This window comes from Rattus norvegicus, chromosome 1 (assembly GCF_036323735.1).
Source record: "Rattus norvegicus strain BN/NHsdMcwi chromosome 1, GRCr8, whole genome shotgun sequence".
NCBI classification, from domain to species: Eukaryota; Metazoa; Chordata; class Mammalia; order Rodentia; family Muridae; genus Rattus; species Rattus norvegicus.
In genome coordinates this window covers 25,180,319-25,206,336 of record NC_086019.1, presented here as the reverse complement: position 1 = coordinate 25,206,336, position 26,018 = coordinate 25,180,319, and the positions used below count along the sequence as shown (strand labels likewise).

General features: G+C 43.3%; 1 protein-coding gene across 22 annotated transcripts in view; it reads left to right on the top strand.

The window, feature by feature from the left end:
* Window positions 1-26,018, top strand: part of 1700020N01Rikl (RIKEN cDNA 1700020N01 gene like) — a 133,155-nt gene that overhangs the window by 8,122 nt on the left and 99,015 nt on the right. Inside the window, exons 3-4 of one of the 22 annotated variants that reach the window (XR_589885.4) lie at window positions 606-11,489; window positions 12,614-25,303. The exons of 19 other annotated variants lie outside the window; for them this stretch is intronic. The gene's annotated coding sequence lies outside the window, so the exon portion shown is untranslated. Of the gene's footprint in view, window positions 1-605; window positions 11,490-12,613; window positions 25,362-26,018 lie in introns of those variants that run through there. 2 more of the 22 variants (XR_001835578.3, XR_010062836.1) reach the window with 2 other exon arrangements.

The following is a 26,018-nucleotide window of genomic DNA, read 5'->3' as shown; positions in this document are numbered from 1 at the left end:
AAATGTTTTGCCTGCGTGTATTATGTCCGCAGGGTATGCCCTGGTACCTGCAGAGGTCAGCAGAGTGTGTCAGATCCCTGGAACTGGAGCTGCACATTGGCGTGTCCTGAAAACCAAACCTGGATTCTCCACAAGAACAAATGTTTTTAACCACTGAACTACCTTTCCAGCCCCACTAGCAACATTTTAAATGTGCTAAGTCACATGTAGCTCATGGCTACTGCAGGAGACAGCACAGATCTGAAACCACCATCTACTCACTCTGTCCCGCTACTCCATCCCTACAGAACTTGTTAGGCTTTGGAGTTTTCCTGTCTGTGTCTTGACCAAACTCTATTATTTTCCTGCTTTCGAAATATAAAGTCCCTAAGACCGAGGGCTTCATTTTATTATGTCATGACCACCAAACTCAGTACACTGTCAATCTTAAATACTTGGCAAAAGGATTTCAGTAAGAAACCATTCGTTGTATTGTTAAACCAATGGAATTTGCATATGGTTTCTGTTTCTCAGTCTTTCCTCCCTACTGATATCTTCCAGATAGGGAGGGGAAGGCTTACACATAATACTGACTGTGCAGAGTGGCATTTCCTTTCACATTTCAGGCTTTAGCAGAAGTGGCCTGTGTTGTCTGGACCTCCCACGGCCTCCAGTGTTGATTGGACTTGAGATTGATCCGTAGGGAAAGGACTCTCTGCTCCGCCTTTGAAGGAGTCCACACTCCTCTTGCACCAAGCAAGAAGAAAAACTTCAGAGCAGCCCTCAGGGATTTTCCTATCTTTCCCCATTAAACATTACAGAGGTAACTGTCTATTGTTGTCATTTTAACCAACGGGCTGTGGTCAGTTGTAAGCCTCGCAAACTACCAGAAGGCCTGGAGTTCTGGGGATTTCCCTCCATTGCTGCTCTGGAGAGGATCCAGGTTGGCTGTCAACCTTTGTGTGACAGTGGACAATGGGCTCAGATCTGTGTGTGCTCTTTGCTTCCATTGTAAAAGGAAAGTCACAACTACAGTTTACGCCCAGGGTAGGAGTATGGAGAACAGAACTACAGAGGCCCTCATGCTCAGTCAGGTAATACGGTGGCTTGACTACCACCTAAGCTGCTGTCCAAAGTGCAGACAGAGTGTTGGAGGAAAATCCAGTATTATAAGTCGAATGGGACAAGCAAGTGGGCTTTAGAAAGAAGTCCTGCTCTTTCTATACTTAGGCTTATGGAAGTGTTTCCTGATTCATCCTGCCCTTCCTTCCCACCCCTTCTTCCCCCATTCTGTGATCTCTGAATTATACTGCAGAGCAAGCTTAGCTTGGGATTGACTGAAAACCTAATAGAAAAATGGCCACATTTAATATCGGTCTATTCAACTTCGAGCTCATCCATTCACTAAGAGATAGACCTTTGTACTCCTACTGTGTGTAAGAATTGGAGATGAGAACAGAAAGAAACCCTTGAAGGGGCTTCCATTTCAACATGTGGCACGTTCAGTGAATAACAGTTTAATCATTCAGTTAGCCATGATGAGTTCCCTGAGCCAAGTCATTGTTTGCAGTAGCAGGCTGTGTGCACTAGGGGGCAAGGAAACATTTTCCTACATTTCTTTTGGTAAACCACTGAATGGTGAAAAAAAAAAAAATAAACCCAGTGTCTGTGAGCTTTGACCTTTGACCTTCACGTTGAATGAATGAGGAATTAGCGAATGAAATCATACCATGTTTGGAGGCCATCGCCTTTCTAATCTTATTGAAGCATTACAAAACCAAACAAGCCAATCTCTTAGTGAGTTTCTAGGTATAATTTAATGTACTCTGAATTAAAGAAGCAGCATTAACCTGTCAGTGAAGTCTCAAGATGACGGTGTACAAACAGCAGCAAAACATATTTCAGGGGATTTCTCAACATCTTTAACTCTAGTCTCAGGGACTAAAAGGGGACACACAGTATAGGAAATAGGGTCCTCAGCATCCTCCAAGGCTGCTTCCCTACTAGCATGGGTAGGGAACAACCGAAGAGAGACGTTGGAATCTTAACTATGTGACTGGTAGGTCAATGCCATCTGACTTGATAAGCCATTGCTGGGAACAGAGTGAGATTTCCTCCTGCAGTTAGGTGTTACTAGGTTTTTGCTGAACTTCTGGAAGCTGTGTTTCCAACACATGATAAATAATGATACCTCTAGGGGAAACAGAAAAATAGACAAGGCTACTCATTACTGCAAATTGGTCGTGGACCGGGCGGTGTAAGCCTCACACTGATCATATTACAGCGATTGCTGCAGATGGCAGTCCTATGCCAGTCACGAGGAAAAGCAAATAATTAGCAGATGTCACCAGTGCCAATCTGTTGGTGTTCAAAAATGGAACAAGTGAATCAGCAAACTATTTAGGAAAGTAAGGCTGTGCCAGTCATTCTGTCATGAGAAGCCTTGTGTGAACAGTATGCCCTATGTGTCATTAGGGTGTTTGAGCATGACCATGAGAAAGAAAATGGAGGCCTGTGCGTCCAGCATAATGAGGAGAACCAGCTATGCTTATAAGTACCACACTGTGCAGAAGCCTTTTAACTCTCAAACAGTATGTAAAGCAAATGACTAAGGCAATGTCTCACTGTGATTATTGTCACTGTCACCATTAAAAGCAAATGACACAGTTTAAAGTGAGACACAGCTCTCCTCTCTAGATGCGCCGATGACAGACGATGAGCAGGCGTGGACATGAGAGGCACGTAATAAGATAGACATGAAGTGACTACAGGCGTGATAAAAATAAGAGCACCATTAATGGAATGGACTACAGCAGCTGTAGGACTAACACTGAGGGACACTTCCTAAGCATCATTGCCTTTACACCTCAGAGCAATCCTGTAGCATTGGGCTTCCTATCATCCTGTCTTCTAGTAGACGTAGGGGCGGAGACTGGGGAAAGTGATTCCAGATGTGAAAACACATCTGCCCTCTGTGGTGGGGCACTGTTCCTTCTGAACACTTTGTCCCTGCACATGCATCCTGCACTTCCTGTGGAATCTTTGCTGCTTGCATGGAAAACGAGCACAGCTCCTGTCTGTGTAACAACACTGTATCCTCTAGGTGGATTACTGTTACCACTTATACTATTTCTAGCAACAAGAGTAAAGGCCCTTGTGTTTATTTAAGGCCAGTTCTGCATTCCGTTATAATCCTACCAAGTCCTTACTGCCTGCTATGAACTGTGCTAGATGCCTCACGTATAGTGGCTATGTGGAGTAAATTATTCCCATTTCTCACAGGAAGAAACTGAGGCTTAAGAGAAATTGACTTTCAAATAGTAACAGATTTAGGAAGCAATTAAACAAGCCCCTGAACCTGATCTCTCTGCACCCAAAGAGCTATGTATCCCTCAGAGCCGTGCTGCTCAGGTGCTGTACTGAACACTAAGGTGCTTCATTCAGTGTGGACATCACCACCATCTTGTCTGTGGATAAGATAATTAACACTAGAAGTAGTTCTGCATCTCCCCACAGCGACCCAGACGGTGTCTGAGTCAGTGTGCAATGAAGAGATCTTTGTCATTTTTCAAATTATCTGCATGGAGCTGCCTTCCCTAGAAGCTCTCCAGCTATGGGGACTGCTGAGAACCATACTCTCGGCAAATCGATAGAGTGGATAGGCATTCCCCAGTGCAGCACACACTCCCAGGCACACAGAGTGTCTCAAACAACAACTGATTTTGAAAGCTATCCTGTCGCGCAACTGATGCTCAACTGTGTGAACTTTCCCTGAAGCGAGTGAGTAAAACCATGGACTTACCCATAAGCCATTACTAGGAACACAGTGAGATTTTCACTTGCAGCATCAAGGACAAACCAAAGAAACAACCGAGTGTCACTGGACTTACTTGTGAGAGCATGGAGCAATGGCTACTTACAGGAGAGGAGCGAGGTGACATAGGAGTGAGCATCCCACCAAAGAACAGTCTTCCTTCAAGCAACCATTAGCTACCTGTAAATCCCCTGGTAGGAACAGGGTCTCTAAAGCTCCGCCCCTTTATCCTCTGTGGTGGAACCTTAATGGTCTCAACCTTGGGTAGTCCCCCTGTGGTAATTACAGCTTCTGGTAGTCCCAAGAGGACAGTGGGCACACCATGTCCATAGGACAACATAGATAAATGGGGACTGGCACAGGATAACCAACATGTTAAAATCTTAGTCCTCACTGAAAATTTTCTACACAAACTCCTCAAGTCGTAAGGGGAGGTAAGGTGACTTATTTCACTCATCTCAGTGGGGGAGAGTAAAGGCAGAGACATCCACAGTTGCAGAATTTCTGAGTGGCAAATGGGATTTGAGTAGGGGAAAGCCAATTCTCAGGTGAGTGCTCTTTCCACAACAAGCCATTTCCTCCCTTGGGTGCAATTTAAAAGTAAAACACAAACTATCTTCAGTGATCTGATTAGATAATTAAGTTTTGATTTTATCTATCTATCTATCTATCTATCTATCTATCTATCTATCTACTGACTTTTCAAAATAGGCGTTTCTTGGCTCCCTAGTGCTAGAATTAAAGACATGTGCCACCAGGTCTTTATATTTTTAATATAAAGCCACTTTTGCATTAAACATATCCTAGGAGCATGGAATCAGACACATCTTAGGGTTGTTTGACTTAGAGAATGAATGCTTGATGGATAATTAACAGACTGTTATCAGGGAAAGGGACAGCATAATGGAGGTGGTGGGAGAGCCAGAAATGGGGGCTGCCCCCTCACACTCCTACCTCTTCATATTTGGGAAAGCCAGTAGGTCTTCTCCCTCTGCTCAGCTCACTACGTGATTCCGTTCTCCTCTCTTCCTTCCCTGCTAAGTAATCATGAAGAGACATTGATTGGCAGCTTGCTTCAGGCTTCCCACACAGCTATGTGGAACGCCTGCTCATCCCTAAAATGAGCCCTGCATTTGATATGTCTTACTTTCCGCTTCGGTCTCACATTTAGATATCTGGCAATTCTTACAGGACAGTGTCTGCGTTCTTTTCCTTGCACAGCTTCTTGCACCATGTCAATTATAAACACCGTGAAGGGAAAATAGCATGATCCTGGCCCACAAGACAGCGTGAGCATAAGAATTAACTGTCTTCATTTTTTTAAGTGCAGGGGAAATAGAAGGAATGGGTACCATATGTTTTCCCGGAATGTTTCTTCTTAATAGTCCATAAACTGCATCCTGTAACCCAGTGGAGTCCACTGTGGTGGATACTGGTGCTGGACAGCAGTGTAGACTGCAGAAGACCTTTGGACCTGAAGCACTCACCCTGCAGCTGGATGGGGAAATCTGTGGATAAGAGCCAACCGGTATCTTTTGCTGATGCTGTCAATGACACGTTATTGCAAGTGCCTCCCCCTTTCTTTCCTGCACTGTGGGAGATTGACATGAATTTGTTTTGTCTACCCCCATCCTTCATGCCCTTCTGTCTCCCCCACTGCCCAGGGCTCCCTGCCATTCAGATGGCCAGCCTGGCAGGCCACCTGAGGAGAATTGCCTGTGGCACTGAGCCTAGACACTGAGAGTCAGTTAGACTCTGAATTTTTGGATCCTGACTTCTGTCCTGATGTTTCCCAATAGCACTCACTTGAGCAGAGACAGATGGTTTGCAGCGAGCTCTGGGAGCAGAAGTTGACTGGCTTTGCAGTTTGACTATTGAAGGCCCTGTGCTTAGCCAAGAGCCCTGAGCTGGCTGTTGGGACTGATTTGATTCTCAGAGGTCTCCTAATGACCAAAGCTTGGAGGGCTCCATTTCAAAGAATAAGTCTTGAAGGAGCAGCTCCAAAGTCCCAGTGTCAGAAAAGGAGCAGGAGCGTCAAAGGTGCATATGTATATGGGGCAGCAGTGGGGATGGGGACTTTTTAGGACAGCCCATGCAATGCTAATTGCCTTCTAGTTAGAAGTTTCTTCTGAATCTCCAAGTCACAGGCATGAGAGACTGTGTCATGGGCTTCAGATGTCAAGCGCAGGGGTAGGCACGAGTGCTGGGGCTGAGTGGACTAACAGCAACTCTGTCACCACCGACAAGAAAGGGAAATGTGGTGGCACAGCACAGGCCTGTGGTCCTAGCATCCAGAATGCCGGGGTGTGAGGACCCTGAGTGTAAGGCCAGCCTGGGCTATATAGAAAGACCCTGTCTCCAAGAGCTGGAGATGCAGCTCACTGACAGGACACACGTGCATTGACTCTTGAGACTTATGCTCAGACGCCAAGCCTTACAGAGGGAAGCTTTATCCTTGCCATGATAGTACTTAGATTTTGATGTGACTAGGCTCTTATCCTCAGATTGTTGGTCCTTTGTAAATCTAATGCCCTCATCTTTGTAAACAATCCGAGCTCTGAAGATATCAGTTGATATCACAATAAAATGCTTTGAATGACGTTTTTAGTCCTGACCCACTTCATACTTTCTTAAGATTTCCTACCTTATAAAATTAGTGAGCCAATGTATGGTCGTCATGAAAAGACACGTTGCATAAATAGTAAGAATCTCATTTCATACCGTTTTATACATCCAAAATAATATGGTTAGGCAAGTTGTCTTCGACACTAATTCCCACGTTTGTATGTCTGTTCAAGCACATGTCCGGGTGTATTGTGTGTACACATGCCTGCACACGGAGGGGGGAGGAGAGAGATCGTGTTATTTTTTAAAGAAAAAATAGCATTAATTTCTGTAGGCATTCCTCTTTAGCTTTGTTGTTTTTTCTCTTATTTTTACTTAATTATATAAATCTTCAGTATGAACCTACACCTTCTTTCCAATGAGCACATAAGTATCGCACAAGTGACCCAGGTGTCCCCTTACCAGTAGAGACTCCACCCCCCAACTAGCTTATAGTCGCTTCCCACTTGATCTACACGTAGCCCGATTGCTTGGATATCCTTTCCTATTTTTATAACTGGAGATGGGTCATATCCAAACTAAAGTCATCTACAGTCTGGGCACATTTCCTCCAAAACTACAGGGAACAGGTTTTCTATACATAAAAATTACTATCCTAAATATATTAGTATTTTTTTATCCGATTACTAAGACTGGAGTCTGACTGTTCTAGATACCATTGTCTCTTGGAAGTGCTTCTTCTAATGACAGTATTTAATGGTTACTTGGTAACAGAATACATCATATGACTTGGTAACTCAGGAGACTCTAGTATTTTGTGGTAGCTTCAGATATGCATGCATTGGTTTTGTGTAATTTCTACCAAATTTACTGTGACAAGAGAACTCCAGACTGCTCTCTTGTTTGGTTTACCCTTTTGAGATTGTGAATCTGTCATAGTGTAAGTTCCATAAGGCTGGAGAGTTGAATGACTCAAAGTGACCCTGGCATGCCACCAGTGGCTGCACAAATACTAGCTGAGTGAATGAAAATGTGCTCTTAAGGTTCATACTTTGCATCTCTCTGGTCAGAAGAAAGTTAGGTTCTGACATAGGCTGTAGTTTTCCCTATCTAAGTGACATCAGGTGACTTGGATGTCGTTTGACTCCAGGGCCTAATTAACTCCCAAATGTCTACCTCTGGGAACAGCAGAGGCTCAGACTCACACTGATGCTGGAAATCAGAGCTTCCAAGACAACCTAGACAGGGAGAGATCACATAAAGCCCAAGCTCCCGAGACAGTCTGTATACAGGTTCCACAAAACTGGGCCTCCGTTGGCTAAATAGACCCCGTAAGAGCAGAGACGACTCTGCCATTAGAAATGATAATGGAGAAACACTGGGGTGAGCTGTGCCTCCATCCCAGTCAGCAGACCACATCCGTGTGTGCCTGCACAGAAGCAGAAAGACACGTGGCTATCAGCAGTGTTTCTGCAGGAAGCCATGGCACCTGGGGTATTTTTATTCTAATTAGCTAATTCATTCATGTTTTTATTTTGGTATTGACCACTCTACCACTAAGCTACACCCTCTGTCACTTGGTCATGAGTAGTATTTTTAAAATTCTTTTCACTTCTTTTTCTATCTATAATTTTTGGGGACCAAAGTAAGATAGCTCTTCAGGTAGAGGAACTTGCCACACCAGCCTACAAGTCTCTGGAACCTACAGTGGACAGAGAACTGGCTTCTAAAAGGTGTCCTCTGTCCCCCCACACCCTCCACCCACACACACACAACAGAGAGGAATAATTAACTTCTAGGTTTATGAACATTATTTCTCCTGTTTCTCATCTTAGATTAAAGCAGTTGTTTCTTCAAGTGAAACATCCACTTGAAAATGTTTGCTAAAAAGAAAGGATAGTACACGTTCCCCAAAACAGAGCAAGACTCTCATTCCAAACGAATTGGGAGCACCAGTCCTGGCAGTCCAGGCAGTCGCTATTTGCTAAAGGATTGGTAGTTGTCATTACCTCAGTGTTATGGGGACAGGGTCCATTTCTGACCATTGTAACAAAGTCTGCCTTGTGGAACTGGCAGGTGTTACAGAGCACCTCTTCCTTAGCTGTGACGTAGGGGAACAGAGCAGCTGTGAATGTCGTAAAAGTTTGAGTAGGAACAGGCACTAGCAAACCACAGTAGGGACTGAGAACACAGATGTCTCAGACTGGGCGAGCAAACCTTCCTCCTCCAAGTGGCTGTCCCAGGACTGGTCTCACATAGTGGGATTGCCCCTACTGTTTGCAGATGTGACTTGACCATCACTCTTAGGGCCTCTGATCATCATTACCTCAATCTCATTACATTCTGGAAAGTTGTGCATGTTGTAAAGTATCATATGGGTCCCAGACAGTGAGACTTAATGGAAAAGGAGAATATAGCTAGGAAGTGTGGTCATTTGTGGTCCTTGCCCAATGGCTGTGTGCAATTAGTGTCTTGAGGGAAACCCATGACACTCATGTGGTCCTGGCACATGGTTAGAGCCCCGGCCTAGCACGTGACATTTCTGCAGTCAGCCTGTGTTAGATGAGTAAGTCTGCAGTGTGGCTGTTCTTACAGGATGGATACAGCTATAGCATTCTGCGCGCAGTCATATTTCTTGTCAGTCTCCTCTGGCCTACTTATTTCCACAGATTAGCTCCATGAAACTGAGCCACCTCTTCAGGCAATCATAATAAAGTCCTAAAGATCTCATTTTTTTTTATCTTTTGAAAGATGCCTAGGGATTTTTATTTCCTGTTACTATTTCCTTAATTCTTTTAATAGAAAAAATAACAAATACAAAAGTGAATGTGAAACACATGCAGGAAAAACTTGCACTTGAACAATCTAGTAACCACACACACACACACACACACACACACACACACACACAGAGAGAGAGAGAGAGAGAGAGAGACAGACAGACAGACAGAGACAGAGACAGAGACACAGAGAGACAGACAGAGACACACAGAGAGAGAGAGACAGAGAGACAGAGACAGACAGACACAGAGAGAGAGAGACAGAGACACAGAGTGAGAGACAGACAGACAGACAGACACACACACACACACAGAGGCTGGGGGTAGAAGTAAACAGCAGAGGTTCAGAGATCTTTTTATTGGGATGGTTTTATAACATCTGAGCTCCCTAAAATCTTCCTCTCTGTGCTCCTGGTCTTTCTCCGAGTGTTTTAGGTAGTGACTACGTAGACAAGTACCTGGAGAAGGTGCTGAAAGGGAGGCATAGACGGACCTGAGCATCATTAGACACCTGCTGTGTGCCAGGCCTTCTGCATTGCGTATTTCTTTTGCTCCACTAAGCTGCCAAGTAGATATTAACACCACTTTGTGGATCAGGCCATGTAGCCAGCAAGAGCAAGAGGCTCCTGTGGAAATGGTAAGTGAATGAGTGCCTGTGCTTGGTCAGCATGCCGCTCTTTCTGTCTTAAACGTCTGAAGTTTTTCGCTGAGCCTATCAGTAGCGCAGAAATAGAAACAGTCTGGGTCTTTTACAGTCTTCTCCTTGGAGGACTGGGTGACTTGGAACGCCAAGGTTAATCATCATTTAACCCACGGAACAGTCTTTCCCTGGCCTCCACCTACGTGGCTATGGCCTCTAGTTTTGAGCAAGTGAACCCTGTAGCTTAAGCAATGCAAGGGCTGTTCTGTCTGAGGCTGCCCAGCTGACTCAACCCTTGTCTGGGTCAGTGTCCTTATTTACTTCTTCCTCTTCTTAGTTTTGGATCCCAGCCCCACTGTCTGTGTCCTTTGTACGAAGAGCAGGTGTCCTTCCACGGTTGCACAGTTCACGACATTTATAGCAAGTCAGCTCATGATGTACAGTACATTTTTTATTGCTCCAGAGATCTGTGGGAACACGGGTTTTGTACATAAAGGTGAAAGATCTATGTGGCAGGAGCCTGGAAAGCTCTGGGCATTTCCTTTAGCCTGTTTTCCTTTGATTCGTGTTCCTTAGCGATGGTCCAGATTTAAATGGTATGTTTATGTTTCATTTAAACTGCACAATCGTTAACATTGTTCCGATGGTATAAAAATTCATTTTAATGAGGTGATGATGTCAGTAATACACTGGGACTATTCATTTATGGCCCTCCTTTCTCAAATGTTTTATCAACTTTAACTTACTCTGGGAGCTAAGAAGGTGCCACTGATAGATTCATTTGGCACCTATAAAAATTGTTCGTTTTTCTTTTTTTAAACATGGTATTACTATGTAGCCCTTGCCGCCCCAGAACTCACTGAATAGACCAGGCTGGTCTTGAAAACACAGATTATCTTCCCTCTGCCTACTACGTGCTAAGGTTGAAAGGCATGTGCCACCGCGTTCAACGGAATTAATCTTTTTAATTCTGGTTTTCAGAGATCTCAGAAAAGGGAACTGGAAGTCTCTAAGGACCAGCTCCCTATTGTGATCTTCCTAAGAGCCATCAGACCAGTCTCTGCCTTGGGACCTGGCCTTGCCAGTGGATAAGGGGGGAATTCTATTTTTCTAGCATATCCATATTTATAGTCAACTGTTAATATGCTTTTATAGCTCTCACCTTACTTAAGAAAACCACATATTTTCCTCATTAATAAAAACTTTTCCTGAAGTATAATTGTATATGTAATATACCATTCCCTTCCAAGATGTTATATGACTTACATTCCCCTGTTGTTGAAATTCAAATTGTTTGCAATTTGTTTTCGCTATTAAAAAGTTAAATATACTCCCTCTATGAATTTTTCAAGATAGTCACCCTGATTAAAATTTTCTGTTATTACAAGCTTATCAAGTGAAATGTCTAAGTATCTTAAGGAGTTTTGCTGAATTCTGGGAAAGGATGACTGTGTCAGTTTTGCTTTCTACAACCTCTTGGTTCCTCCCCCTCCTTGCTTCTGTGTGTGTCTGGTGTAGCCTTCCACCCTGGCACCTGCTCTGTCTTTCCTCAAGACCACGGAACGTACTCTCTTCAGCTTCACTCCGATCACCAACACCTGTATCGTCCTTAGACTCACGTTCCCGGAGTTGAGAGGAAGCTATGGCTCGCCCTGAGCATGCTCCACATCTGTACGGAAAGTCAGATGGTCGCACACGTGAGCTTCATCAGGTTCAGACCCTCATTGACCTTAGCAGCATGCTGGGAGGCGCTTCCTAGAAAAGGTTTCTCCTGCGGGTGATTCCCTCTTCTGTGTGTGGAGTTAGCATTATACCTTTTCCATGCAAGGCATATGGGGAGTTCTTCTATACATATTCAGGATTTATTGGAAATAGTTTTGAGTTTGCTTGTATATTTAAAATGAATAAGTACATTGACCTTACATTTTTGGGATGCCAGTTACATATAAGTATAACATCAATTCATTTCCTTACATTAGATTTTAGTCTGTTCTTTATTGTTGCCTAACTCAAGATTTTCAGATGTTAGCTGTACTGGTAATATAGTGTTCCAGATATATAGCAGGATTTTGGCATCACACTAAGACTACGTCATTTGATTTGGTGTATACACAAAGTTCTGAGCAGTTATATCAGTAATTAATTTTTCCATGCTGACATGGGGAATGTTATTAACTCTCGGAAAACTAGCTTCAGCTAGCTTGTAGACTGACTACAGAGAACAAGGCAAGTAAAAATAAGAAAGTCAAGACACTGGTCCTTACAGGCAAACTTTTTAAGGCATCTCTGGGTGGTCAAATGGTTGCTTCTTTTTCTGAAAAGGTAGTGTTGTTCTATATGGGAGTTCAGTTCACTTAAAACCTTCAGGTTTATCATCCTGGATTTGCCCACTAATGCACGGCTGACTCTCTGCTTGCATTCTGCGTGGCGCTGTATATCATGGGTCTGGGTTAGAACTTGCTCACACTCAACACCACCCACTGGTAACCAGTGGCTGGAACCCAACTGGAAGCTCTTTGTGCCTCGGGTCAGAGCTTTGAAGACTGCAATAGTGCTTGCAGCAAAGCTTTCACAATGGTGAGTACTTCCATTTTTCAAGTATTTACCCAGGCCGCACTCATGACTTGGCCCTACAGTCGTTGGAGGAAGTGTGACAGTCCAACAGACCTTTCGCCAGTAGCGCTTTGGCCTGGAGAGGTAGAGTCTCTTATTCCAGGTCACAGGGCTACAGCTTAGAGAGTAGGGGTTCAAATTCAGGGTCTTTTGTCTTAACATTAGACCTTTCCCTCCAAGGACGCTCCTGTCTTTTAAAGCATCTGTTTATTGTGTTGTTAGGCAGGCACAACGAAGGAAGCCTCAGGGAAAGAAAGGAGCAGCAAACTTGGCCTCTTGGAGCTTCTGGAAATATCTCTGCTGAGGACTGCCAAGCCTTGTCAGGACAGCTGACTCTCCACTTCTCCCCTGAAGAAGGAAAGCCTAAAGACTTGCACATTTCCCTTCCGTTCCACATGTTCCCCTTAGCTGTTCCTGATATATGATGAGTAGAACAAGTAGGAGGAAATGTAGAGAGTAAAGTAACACACAGAGAGCCGTGCTCTAGCACACATGGAAAATAGATCGTCCCGTGGCCACAGCTAGTGCTAGCAAGGACAGTGGAGGAAAGTGGTCTCCTTTCAAATCCAGACACCCTGACCCGAGCTGCTGGAGGTAGTAAGTGGTGCTGGTGGCGGTGAGCGGTGGTAGTGGTGGTGATGTAGCCTGAGTGTCTGGACAGTGGACAAACAGGAGCATATGGATGGCCTGTGTTCTTAAGAACTGATGTTCTTTGAAAGTCTGAGCAAAGTACTCGTTTTATGTTTCTAAATTGTTTACTGCAGAATGTCAAAGATGGTCATAAGTTAATATTTAATTTTAGTCCTAGTCTTTTGAGCACTTGTTCTCAGCAAAGAATGTCTCAGATGCTAGTGTCTCCTAGAGAAGATAGACAGGTTTCAGCATTTCAGACTTCCCTAAGGCGATATCAGCTGAGCATATCCCCTCTGAGATCACTGCTGTTGTATACCTCATTTTCACATGAGGAAACTGAGGCCAGCGTGTTCACTATCAGGAAAGTCATACAGTCAGGATTCAGATCCTTGTGGCTTGCTGCAGTATCCAGGTACTTAAAAGCCAACTGTCCAACACAGAGAGGTAAGCAGCAGTTAGCAAGTTAATTGTTCACTGAGTAAGAAGCTGTGGTCAAGGTCAAAGAAAGGATCCTAACTGAGGCTTTATAAAAAGGCCAGCTCTTCAGCAGTGTTCCAATAACATCATAAAGCTAAAGAAATAAACAGGAAATTGCTTAAGGTCAGGCCTGTGGCTCTGTGAAGCTCTTCACAACATTTGAGATTTGAGGGCTCTTGCCAGGCATCACCTCCTCTAAGAGCAGGGCAGAACATGGCCATGTTTCCTCATGGAAAATTGCTTCAGGTTTCACATAAGGTTTCCATTAGCAGAGGAATCGCTTGTCCATTGGTCTCTTGATGCTCTGCTTAGGTCTGTGAAGTGACCTTGACCTTGACCTTGGCTTGTGGCACATGCAGGGCAAGGCATGAATGCTTACCACAGCACAGATCTTTCCCACAACATTAAGCTGCCATTTGAGGCACATCCACACAGCTTCAGTGCTTTTCCCTTGTAAGACATAGAGCTTCAAAGGTCAGTGGCTTCAGTTGGTCCTCCTCTAGGTGGAGTTCTGCATCTCCCAAGGCAAAATTGTTCCTTTTTATACTGATCAGTAAGGCTGTGGTTGGATCAGGCCCATCAGCCACACTCACTTTACCATATTTGTGGAATTCATTTTCTCCTTGTGGGCTCCTTTCTATTGCCCAGGCCTGAGGGGCAATGAGAAGCAGGTTAAGTTGTAGACATCACTTAGAAGTGATTCACTGCAGTATGTTTTATCCATAGTAGCTTCCTCACTGTACTAGTGTGTCTTCTGATACTAACTACCTTTAAAGTTCTGATACTAAAATGTTGGCATCTTCAGTCATTGACCTGAGTCTTTGGGGTACTTCCTATTGAGAAGTACCCCACTGTGTGAACAAAACGAGCTAGCAGCTCCCCTCAGTGGCTTGGGTTTGCTAAGAAAGGTCATCCTATGGGATGACCACGGAGCTGGGAGCGTGAGTACCAGAGAAGGCATTCACTAGAAAACTGGAACGTAAGTTGGCCAGAAGACCCCAGAAGGAGGACGTTTAAACAAAATGTGTGGTGATAGCTACAAACTTCAGCACTTTGGACTGTGAAGCCCTGCTATTCAGTGTGTATTTTGAGATTACTTTAACTCTTTCCTTTATGCTGAAATGTTAGAGAAAAGTTTACTCTGGTCTACCTGGACATTCTATTTTTTGCTGACTTCCAAAAGGGATTTTATTGTTGGTTCCCTAAAGAAGCATTGAGAAGCTGACAGTCTGGCTTCAGTGTACTTTCTGAATTGACTTATTGAGAACGTCAGAGTGTACAAGCAGCAAGCTGCTCCAGCCAGTTTAACGTGGCATCGGGACTCTTTCCAGAGAGGGAGTGTTAATATAGAAGTCTAGGCTGCCTGCCGGGTTGGCACAAAGACACAGGTCACCCCACCTGTCCTCCTGGATGATCTTGTTGTGTTAATAGATGAGACTTCCCCAGTGTGGACAATGCATGTTCTTGGCGCTCTACACAGTGCCTAAGGCCTGACAAAAACTGGTCAAGCATCCAGTTATTGCTAGAGCTCCTTGACCAGTGAGTAGCCCAAGCTGAACTGGAGTGAGAGCCCTCAGAGCTCGTAAAAAGCCTGCTCCGGGAAAGCAGCTCTGAACCAAAGAAGGGAACCTCAGAGATTTGGTTTCTAGAAAATATTTTACTATCTTTAAGGCACCATGGCCACTTTTTCCTCTCCGAAAAAGAGCATAAATTCTCTGATCTGTGTGGTGCCTGGATGTGGTGTCGAAGCCAGAGAGCACTGATCCATTCACGTCCATCTGAAGACGCTCCCCCGGCCCCACCATGAGATTCAACTGCCAAGGACATTTATAGAACATCTAGTATACAAAGTGACAGGCAAAGGCCTAGGTGGAAGGAAGTTCATCAATCCTGAAGACAGTGCAACCACAACAACACGGGCGCATTTGTCAGCATCTCTCCTGTGTGGAGGGTAAGCTCACTTTCAAAAGCACGTCAAGCCTCACCTGGCAGTCTGCAAGGCCTGGTAGGACGCCTGGCTGCCACAGCTGTTTGAGAAGATGGTCCACCAAGTGCAGGAAAAAAGTCAGCATTATTGTTCTTGGTCTCACTTGGAACTCATAATATGCTTAGGAGAACACTTATAGACATTCAAGTTTGGCTTCGTGTCTTAGAAAAGAACAAGAATAAAATAAACTTGAAGCACATTGTTGTGTTGAAAAGATGGATCATTTTAAAAGAGGATTAGAGTACATACCATGTACACAGAGGTGAATACAGCACACACACAAATACACTCAAAGACACACACATACAGATAGACACATACAGACATATAGACACAGACACACACACAGACACACACATGCACACAGGTTGGGAAGGAAGAGAGAGAGAGAACAAACAAGGAGCTGATTGAAGCAGTTCCTGTTTGCTATTAATCAAGGTGGTTACTCCTCGGGAGGTTGGAATCCCAGCCAGCACCTCTCTGAAGAGAGAACTCTTGGGTAATATGCTCAAGTCACTGGGGTGAAGTGAAAACACAAGATCATATTTGCAAAGTGGCTTAGCCAAATCTGACACATAGTAGGCCAACACAGAACATACAGATTCCTGTCAACACTTGAGCAGAAGTTGTTAGTCATTTTTTTCCAGAAACAATTTCTGGATTTCTTCCTAGCAGACACTCTTGAAACCACAAAAGAAGAGGATAGAACTTATAATGCTTGAAATGCAAAGAATTCAGAAACAAAACAAAACCCTCCAGAATGTGGGTTTGGAAGAGCTCAGTGGTGACACGCTTGCTTGGAGAAGGCCCCCCAGTTGTCTATGTTAGGAATATTATGTTGCTCATTGTGGGCCCAACATTCAAAGCCCAAACTTGTTTTCTAGGCATCTTTGAAGCTGGAATCTTTGGGAAGTCAGGGTGGAGTCATAATGGTCACTCTGGGTCATTCCCCAGTCACAGGGTTAATCTGCCCTGCAGTAACAGCCATTTACGTTAACAGACACTGGAATGTCCCTTATCATTGAATCCTTGACCCTACCAGGTTGGTAACAGATGTTGATTATTTGGGTACTGTAAATACAAGTAACCCCTGACCTGTCCAGGACTGCTGAGGGTGCCCTAAGCTGCACAGTGTGCCCAAATTCTACACCTCTTCCCCTAGACTGTATGCCGGCTCAAGATGACGGGTTCAACTCTCACGTGTTTCTGATGTTAGATGTACATGTTTGTACAAAGGTGGTTAACCTTAGCTTCAGTTTCTTAATCTCTAAATCAGTGGGAGAAGTGGCCTGCAGTCCCTCCTGAGGGTGGTATAGATTAAATGATCATAGAGATGGCCGCGTGGTTCTGGACATACACGGACAGTTCTGTAACATTCTAGCATGACTGTTGACTCATATGAGATTAAACTTTTGAAATGTAGATTTATTGTGGTTAAGCCACAGCCCTCCTTATTGAAATCTTTACCTGCCTGATGTCTTAACCTAGAGGCTTCAATGGAGCAGGAGAAAACTGCCCTGACTGGCCCCACTTTAAATCCCTGCTGTCCTCCCACTCCCCAGGGTGAGGAGTGTACACTGTCTCCTCCAGCCTCAAACATCCCCAGTACTGGATCTTCCCTAACACCCTCACTGCTGGTTCATCGGTTTAGAGAAAGGGAGGAGGCAAGGAGGCAGGTGACTTGTGTCAAGGCTATGTTTTGTTTCCTTAACTAAGAACAGACTCTGTACCCCTGGCAAAAGTCACCCTTTCCACTTAAGCACTAGATCACTGTGCGTGAACCAAACACCAGGCTTTATTTTGGATATCATTAGATTTTCCTGCAATGTCGCTTTTCACTTCCAGACTCATGGGCATAATCCCATATTGTATTGTATGGTTTATTCATAACACATCCTTTAGTCGCAACTAACCAGACAGTTTCTCAGTCCTTCCTTGCTTTTCAGGACTGTTTTGAAGAACATTAGTTTACGGCACAGTCCCCCATTTATATTTGTCTGTTTTCTTACAATTAAATTTGAATTGGATTTTGGAAAGCATTGCCCAGAAGTGCAGTGACTTGTGAACCCTCACTGCAGGGGACTCTTGCCAGACACAGGACATTGGAGATGTTAGCCTGTCACCTGGCTCAGTTGATATTTGCTCCGATGTCTTACATAGTTTACTTACTTATCCTGAGCCCTACTGCTTTAGCATGGTTTCAGTTTTGCCTTATTTCTGTCTTTTTAGAAAATAAGTTACAAAAATTTCAACATTTTCTCCACTTCTCTGATAGCAGAACGGTATGAACTATATAGTAGACATTCAATAACTATTTATTCAATAAAGGAGATTTTAGGCACGAACAATTCATGATTTCTGACAAAATTTCAAATTGCTTACATTAATTTAAGATGTGGGAATATAGCTGATTGATAATTGTCCTAACATTTCAGTGAGATTGAGTTAAACAAAACAAAACCTAAAGAATATCATTCCGAGCCCCCCAGACACCAGTGAGAATATTATTAATGGAAATGGCACATTTGAAGATGGAAAATCCTGTAGCGTGAAATATTAATAAAGCAATCCACGCTGCTAGTGGCAAGGCACCAGCAGACAGGCTGACCTGCGCAGACCCCAGCAGACTCTCTGTCCCAGAGTTCTGAAATCTCTCCACCTGTCTCACCAAGTTCCCATGGCGGGTCACTGCCATATCAGCCCCACGGTTCCAAATTCCCATGGCTAGTTCAGGTACACTTCTCACAAACCCTTTCTCTCTGTAACCCAGGTGAGTTGCACGTGAAGGAAAACATCACACAAACTTAGTTCAGAGTCAACAGGTAACACAATCGCTGGGCACAGCCATTAGCATCCTAATTTGTACACTATTCTAAGTTACAAATCCTCCTGTAGCGGATTCCGGTGGATCTGCCACCTGAATTTGGGGCCTCCCCTACCTACATTTTGTCCTCCCGCATCTCTCCCATCCAAAACCCAAGTCGTTCTCCTGCCTCCCCCTTTCTCGCTCCAACCCAGAAGTCCTGCCTACTCCTCACCCAGTGATTGGTCCCCTGAAATCTTTATTCATGAGAGAAATTTTTGCCACAAAATACAGAAGTTACATAGGAGTATTTCTCTATTTTAGTTGACAAAATAATGCATCTATATAGTATGTGATGACATTGTGAAATGTATATGCATTATTGAGTGCTAAGCCAAGATATCATGTAGCTCACTTCATATTTTATAAATGATTTTATTTTCACTTTATGTACACTTGTGTTTTCCCTTCATGTATGTCTGTGTGAGAGTGTTAGATCCCCTAGAACTTGAGTTACACACATTTATGAGCTTCCATTTGGGTGGTGGGAATTGAACCTGGGCCCTCCGATCAGCAGCCAGTGCTCTTAACTACTGAGCCACCTCTCCAGCCCTCACTTCACATTTTTAATGGTGAGAACAGTTTTCAATATATGATATGTTATTATCATAAAGTCCATGTGATGTAGAGTGGATCTATTGAATGTTTCCATCCTGTCTGTCTAGCTGAATTTTTGAGTCACCTGAGTAGCATGTCCCCAGTCTTCTTTGGCCTTCATTTATGCTGGTCTCAATCTTGAGATCACAGTAGTATTTTAGGAAAAGGAAACCATTGGATGATTCCATTTATACTCCACATGTCTTGGAAACCAAATACATGCACATGACTTACTAGATTCTTGAAGCATCATTTCTTAACTCTCCCCCCTTCTAGGCTGTGCTCTTCATATAGACAAGTAATGAGCTTTCCTTAGGGCAGTGATTCTCAACCCCATTGGGGATGCCATATCAGATATCCTGAACATCATATATCTACATTATAATGCATAACAGAAGCAAAATTAGAGTTATGAAGTAGCAACGTAATAATCTTATGGTCAGGGTCACCACGGCATGAGGAAATATATTAAAGGGTCTGCATTAGAAAGATTGAGAACCACTATCTTAAGGTTTAGGATTTTGTCCTTCCAGCCACCTTTCTTAAGCTTGTATTTTGTTTGCTCATTTGTTTGTTTTGCTTGTAACACTAACCTTTTGCTCGAATACCACTTCTCTTTCCCCATGTTCTCATAGGATTAGCACCTACTCCTATGACTAGCACCTCCTCCAGGAAGCCTCCTTAGAATGCCTGTACAGGGTTAGATGCCCCTGAATGTGCCCATAGTTCCCACACTTGCTCTCTCAAAACATTTGGCAGCTGCACCATGACCCTGTACTCACTTGCCTACGGTTAGATGGGAAGCTTGTTTACTCTTTTATCTGTGTTGAACAAGGACTTGCTTAACCTGTAGATCAAGAATCTCATATATTGACCAAAAACCAGGTGTAGAATGATAGATTGCCATGAGATCAATGAAGCATGATAGCTTTTATATCACATATCATTTTATGCAACATATTGTTATGTAATGAGAAAAGAGATTAGGGATTAAGACACATGTGTGAGAAGATTTCCCTAACCAGGTACCTTTGCCTGTAGTCCATTTGATCTAATTTCTTGTGTTGAAAAGCCATTGTTTCAGTCTCCCCCCTTTTTTTTCAATCATCATACTTAGTCATAGGATGTGGGCAGAACTGTGCAATTACCTGATCAATATGCATCATTGTTAGTAAACCAACAATGTAGTTTGTTAAAGTAACTATTTCAAAACTTTTTTTTAAAAAAAAAAACCTTGGCTACTTGCATGTTAAATTCTTTGCCTGTATCATGTTGATTTACAATATGACTTTTTCAAAGAGTTCTGTAATATATCATGTACTGAGAGGCTGAATATTTGTGTTCCCTTCCCAAATGCGTGTGTTTGAGTCTTGCCCTTCGCTGTGATGGCGCACAGAGATGGAACCTTTAGGAAGTCTCAGGTTTCGATTAGGTCATAAAGATGTTGCTTTTATGGTTGGATCAGTTGGCTTAAAGAGACAAGAGGCTTTCTGTCTTCACATAACCATCAAAGAAAGATTATTTGTGTATACAGTTTGATGACAGCTGTGTAAAAGTCAGAAGGAATTGATCATCAGAACCTGACCATGGCAACACCATGATCCTGGATTTCCAGCCCCAGACATTGAGAAATGAGTATCTACTCTTCAAGTATCTGTTGTATTACTGCAGGGTGTTGGTACGTCTTCATCCACTAGACTCACCTGGGAAGAAGGAATCTCAGTTGAAAACTTGTCTCTATCTGACCGGCCTGTCGCATGTCTGTAGAGACTTTTCTTGATTGGTAATTGATGTTGGAGGGTAGGTGGCTCTGATATGTGTCAAAACCATGTTGAGGAAGCAGTGGAGAGGAAGCCAGGAAGCAGCACTGCTCTGTGAGTTCTGCTTCAAGCTCCTGTCATGAGCTCCTGCCATAGCTCTACTCTGTGATGGACTGTCATGTGCTGTGTGAGCCAAGTAAACTTCTTTCTCACATTGCTTTTAGTCTCAGTGTATCATTATAGCAACAGAAAAGCAAACTACACCAAGCAGTCTGAGCCACCAGGTCCTAGCACGTCTATTCTTCAAAATGCTAAGAATTTCTAAGGGTCTTTCAATTTTCCAAAAAGATGTAGCTAATGAGAATGAGACAGGCATACAGAAGACACCCACAGTGTCCGCGCTATGGTTCAGCATGTTTACCCTCCTTCGTAATTCCCCGCTGTAGCAATAGGTCAATAGGTACAGTGTTGAAACACTTGAGAAGTTTTCACAAGGCTTTTATTTAAGGTATGTGCTAGGCATGGTGACTTAAGATCATAATGTTATCCCTCATCAGTAGGTGCAGGTGGGTGAAGTTGAGGCCATCCTAGACTATATAGTGGGACCTTGTCTAACCTCTCTTTCTTCCTTCTTTGTGCACACACACACACACACACACACACACACACAAACACAAACACAAACATACACACACAGACACACACACACAAACACATACACACACAGACATGCACAAACACACACACATACACACACAAACACATACACACACAGACACACACACATACACACACAAACACATACACACACACAAACACACACACAGACACAGACATGCACAAACGTACACATATGTACACAGGTATATAAAATTATGTAACAGTATACAAAAACTCTTAGGAAACTCATTTCTAACATGAATTAATAGAATTCTGCCATTTTTCTAGGTCATTATTATAGAAGTTACCTAAGTTAATAGGAAATTAACAATAGTGACCTGTTATAACATGGTAATACTTAGTTAATATGTAGTGATGATAGAAGTAATATAATGTTAACTTCTTGTAAACTTTTCCTACTTTTATTTTACCACACCAAGTGTATTTTACCATCCACCCTGCATAGTTTGTAGCCATTAGTAGTCCAGAGGATGCTCAGAGATTTAAAGTATACTCTAAATTGAGTCCATGTTTTAAAACTGAAAATGAAAGCACAGTCCTCAGCCAACCATTAAGCTCCCATTTTAAGAATGAAAATAAGGGCAGACATCTCCAACTGCTTCCCCTAGAACTGGAATTTATACCCAGGGTGGCACAGATAGCAGGAGTGCTTGTTTAACTCTGTAGATGACGTCATTCACTCTCGGGTATTACTTATGTAATACCAGGGGCTTCAGAACCTAAGAGGATGTACTCTGAATTGGCTAGAATATTATTATTCCTGTGTCTATTAGAAGAAGCTGGGTAGTGGTGTGCTTAGAATTTCCAAGTTCATTGACTTTATACAGCAACCATTCATTCTTCTCATGCCTCATGCACATCAGCAAATTCCGCTGAGTCTCTCAGGATCCCCGAGTCAAAAGGAAAACTTGGTAAAGTATATGCTAGCTTTAAACACTGCCAGGCATTGCACAAGTGCTGTCTCTTCACACCTATTCCATTGTCAAAAGCAAGAAAAATGGACACTCTTTGTTTAAATGTAAAGGGGTGTGGCAGCTGAATTCTAGGATGTGTCCAGAGGAGCAACGGGAATATTTGCGAAGAGTTCTGATGACTAACTCAAGGTTCTGTTGCCATGTGATGAGAACCCCACACCCCAGAGTTTCCCATGTTTCTGTATGTGCCTGTGTGCCTGGGTTTGTATGCACGCATGTAGAATTACAGCAATCATAAAGTCAGTATTATAACAGTTGGAAAGCAGCTATCTCAATTAGAAATTTGACTACATAGCTATAAAGGATAGTATGTCTGTTATAAGTTTTTATAATATAGCCTCAGTCTATCAAATATTAGGGGATAAATTTTAGTATTCATAGCCTTGTTAGAAAGCATTGGGAGCACGGTAGGGAGCAGATTGAAATGCAGTCCTGTAGGGTCTTAGCACTGGCTAAGCAGAGACTGAAATACCAAGAAGATGTGAGCTCTCCAGACCGATCAGCAAGTCTTGACCCCAGGGAGCAGAAAGTCTGCAGGTATAAGAAGGAGCTGGCTGCATCAGATATGACAGAATAGTCCAGGCAGCCCGGTGATAAGAGGTCTTTGAAGTAGGCACTGGATGCCAGTGCTGGTGGTGATGGTTCTTGGCAGTACATCTTCTGGAAACCTCAGTGTGTCTCAATTTCAAAGTCATATTTCTGCATATCAACCTCTCCCAAGGTCTGCCAACAAAGCTAGAAAGCTAAGAAGAATCGCATGCGTCTTGAACACCCCACATCCTCTCCTCTTCCTGCAGATTCCTGTTCCTAAATATCGTTAGGATCCGTCCTGGCTATGCAGCTGTAGCTCACAGGATCCAGGCCCTTAACAGCACATGCCTGGATACTTGTGACCTCCAGCTGGTCACCTGGCCTCTGGTCTTCTTCTATTAAGTCCATCTATATCTATGACTGCAAGATAAATTACCTTAAATGATGTGAATTAAAATCATAATAAGTACTTATAGTTGCTTCCTTCTCCTTTGAGCCAGAGGTGCAGAGGACACATGGTCGTGTGTTTCTATCATGGAGTCTTATGGCATGGCTTACATCAAAGGGATTTGCCTGGGTTCCACTTTCAAGGTGTTTCTATCACTTGCCTTGTATACTAGTGTGCACTGGTGCCCAGGGGTCCTCATTCCTCCCTGTGATCTTCTCCAGAGAGTGGCTTATGTGAAACCAGTCATGGTGGCACAAGCCTTGAGTCCTGGCAGGTAGGAGACAGTGGGGCAAGTGTATATGAGTTTGAGGCCAGACTGGTCTACATAGTGAGTTCCGTACCAGCCAGAACTTAGTGGTGAGACTTTATCCTCCCCCCAAAAAAACAGAATAAAGCTTTCCATACAGAATAGCTTATGTGACCTCATGGCCCAGTAACTTAACCAGAGTAATCCTAACCAGAGTTGACAAGACAAAAGCTTTAATTTCTTTTATATCCTATTTTTGAGAGTCACCTGTTAATACCTAGAGTGCTGGGGTGACTATGGAATGTGTTGGAAAAAGGACACTGCATAGGACCATAAATAGTGGAAGACCGACACCACCCTTCTTACTTGTAGCAGCTTGATCCCTTTTGTGTTGGCCTGATTAGTTAAGGGGCTACAGTGACTGTGCAATATGGATAGAAAGATGAGAAGAGAAAGGGTGTGATACTACTACAGAGAATGATGGGAGAAGACGCAGGAGACTACCCTGCCAAGCAAAGGAAGCTGTTAAATGATGCCAGCGGACAGCTGAAGATTTGTGCTAAGCATTCTTGATGTAGAACCCGTGCAGAATGTGGGTGTGATGCAAGGTTGAAATTTTACTTTTTTTTTTTTTTGAGACTAGGTGCTCCTTTATAGCCCAGGGTAGCACACTCCCACCTTAGTTAAGTGTTGGGATTGCAGGCACCCACCACCATGTTTGCCACAGTAGCACACAGGGTAAGAGGAGGAGTGTCTGCCCGGGAGCTGGCTTGCAGGGACAAGTTGGAGCCATGGACCATTCCTAGGTTAGTTTGGCTAGAAATCACGTGATTTTTAGAGAAGACATTGATTATCAGGGGAAAATAGAGAACAACACAACATTGACATAATTAACTTTTGGGGAATACATTCAAGCCATAAAAATGTCCTGATCTTCAAGTTTTAAGAGAGAAAATACTTTTTTTTTAAACTAAGAAGGTACTAGAAGATTAAGAGCTGAAGAAGGTTTTGATTAATCGTTAAGGAGTGTGGGTTCAAATCTAAATATGGCCTGTCTTCCAGGCACTGAGAGTGTACTAAGATCTGTTTCTTAGTCCTGATAAATGAGACTCATATAAAGTTTTGCAATTAGAGACAGCTGGTTGAAGACCCATCTGTCTCTTTTCTGAAAGTTTCTGAGCAATCATTTCACAATAAAAAGTTCGGGGCTCAGGATATAGCTTAGCTGTATAACGTTGGCCTTGTACATGGAAGGCCTTTGGGTTCAACCCTTGGTTCTACCAAAATCAGTCCATCAATAGCTATCAAAGACATACATATAAAACTCAGTTCATAGTCTCTTGAGTGTACATCACGGGTCCAGTGGGCATGACCAGCAGACAGAGATGCCATTTAAATTTCTGTGGGAGGGAGGCACCGAGAGCTGGCTCAGTGACTCTGACAGAATGTGGCACCCAAGCTCCCTGAGGATGACATCTAACTGCCTCTGTTGGTGACAACCGAGTCTCCAGCTCCTGGGACCATTAGTACTGGGTGCAAATAGCCCTCCATTGTCTAGATGAATAAATGCTACCATAAGAACCGGAGTGCGGGTTCTACATGTTATTTATCTATTTGTTCCCATTTCCCTCTATTTTCCAGGAACCCAAGTTTATCCATCATGGCCTTATTTGTTCCAGAAAGATAAACATACGACTGTGGAACCATCCATCAATATTTAGAGAATTGAGAAGAATTCATAGAGGAAATTAAATTTTGCTGAGGAAGTGAAAGATATGTCTTCATTTTTATAAGGCGCCAGTATTCTTCACAAGCTCTCCAATAAAACTCTTATTTCCCATTTAAAGGAGAAACCATATAACTCTGTTTAGAAACCTCTTCCTTAAATAATCTCCTAACTCTTTAGTGAGGGATAAAGGCAGCAATAAGTACCATTTATAGAGTTCTGTGATGGTCTGGCATTACTGTAAACAATTAGGTACATTATTTTATCCACGTTTTCCCAGCAGCCTCCACAGTTATTAGCTCTGTTTTATAGGTCAAGAAAATGAGACTCGGAAAGGTTCTATACCTTGTGGTCATGTGTAACCAAAATGCTGGGCTACAGTGCGAATGCAGCCTGGTTCTCCAACCTTCCCTCTGAAACATCTTTCTAACAGCATGCAGTGTATATGCAGTCTGATCCATTGTCTGCACGCACAGATCTGTGAGTTGTGGAAGGCACTTATTACTAGAGGGAAATCACCACCACGATCCAGACGTGAGGAGGTTCCCAGGCTCAAAAATGTTCTTTTGTGGTCCTTTGTGCTCAGCCCTTGACAACTACTGCTCAGCTTTCTTGGCTCAAATATGACATAAAGATCATAAAGTATGTGTGGACTCTGTCTTATTTCAGTTCTAGAGATCCTCATCCACAGCGTCATGTGCAT